This window comes from Lucilia cuprina, chromosome 5 (genome assembly GCF_022045245.1).
Source record: "Lucilia cuprina isolate Lc7/37 chromosome 5, ASM2204524v1, whole genome shotgun sequence".
In the NCBI taxonomy this organism is placed as follows: domain Eukaryota; kingdom Metazoa; phylum Arthropoda; class Insecta; order Diptera; family Calliphoridae; genus Lucilia; species Lucilia cuprina.
In genome coordinates, this window is record NC_060953.1 from 39,228,788 (window position 1) to 39,230,298 (window position 1,511).

Consider the following 1,511-nt stretch of genomic DNA (forward strand, 5'->3'; position numbering starts at 1 on the left):
AAAAACACATCTACTGTCAAAATTTCATGATTCTAGGTTCAGCCGTTTGGGCTGTGCGATGATGAATCAGTCAGTCAGTAACGCTACTCTTTTATATATATTTAGATAATAATGTTTACAAAAATATAAAATTTTGTTATTATTTTTGATTTGGGAACTTTTGTCAAATGTTCCTTTTTCCATATCTGTTATCTTTGATATAATTATCTCATAACTTTATCGCTTATTTATTGCCACAGCGATTTTACTTTTTTTTATTTTCCAGCAATTAAATCACAACTAAGCCAAACAATAACAAGAATTATCAAAAATTAGCCTACTAAACACACAACTACTTCGGAAATTGTTAACATGTTGGCTTTATCATTTAAAATCTATATACAATCTACCCTACTTCCGAATAAATAAATTCAAATAATAACAGAAATGAAAAAAATATATGAAAATTTACACAAAAACAACGAAATGAATACATTGTTTAAGAAGAGCAGGAATTTGTACTTTGAGAAAAACTTAGAGGTTTTTAGAGGTACGATGGACGGAAACAAAATGTGTCAGTTTTGATATTTTTATATCGTTCAACGGCCGATTAATAATGTAAACTTCAGTACATGAATAATCACTTGAATTGCAACGTCATTAGATAAAATACTGTCGCAGATGTGGGAAGAATACCATTGAATCATAGGAACAAACAAACAAACGAAAGCGCGAGCGAACGAGCGAAGTAACTAACTAACTTACTTACTAACTAGTTAGTTTGAAAGGAGGATTTATATACATAAAATCCGAAGAAACCACCTAGGCCTCTATCGGGCCTGTTGTGCGCTCCTTAACCAGGTTGGAATCGAACCCCGGTCTACCAGACTGGAACACAAACCCCTAACCTACCAGAGACCTCTAACTAAATAACTAACTGAAAGAGTTTAACAGAAGCTTTTTATGCCCTACAACACTTTAGTGGGGACGGTATATTGCGTTTGTGCTGATGTTTGTTACATACAAAAATATTCATTCTTTATCCACCTTTAAGTATACTAAACGGTTTAGAATCGTTTTCTATTTTTCCATTAAGCTATGTCCATCCGTTCGTCTTGCTGGCTGTCCATGTAAACCTTGTGCGCAAGTTACAATTCAACATAATTTGATGAAATTTGGCCCAAGGACGAAGCCTATTGAAAATGGATAAAATCGATACATTATTTCGCCTAGCCTCCATACAACCGTACCCCCCGAATAGGGCCTTTGTGCAGATAATCAAGTTAAATGTTCTATTATATCGACAAAAGTAGGCAAAACTTAGTTTTATATAACTTTTAATGGCATTACCGATTTTTGTAATGATCGGGCCACTTTTAACCCTAGCCCCCATACAAACTCCCTTCACAAAATGACTTGAAGTTAAAAATTCACATATAAACATTAATAAAACTTTTAAATTCTACATAAATAACTTTAAAGTAGATGTCAATCACTCTACCAACATTTATAAGAATAGGCCCATATTTTTC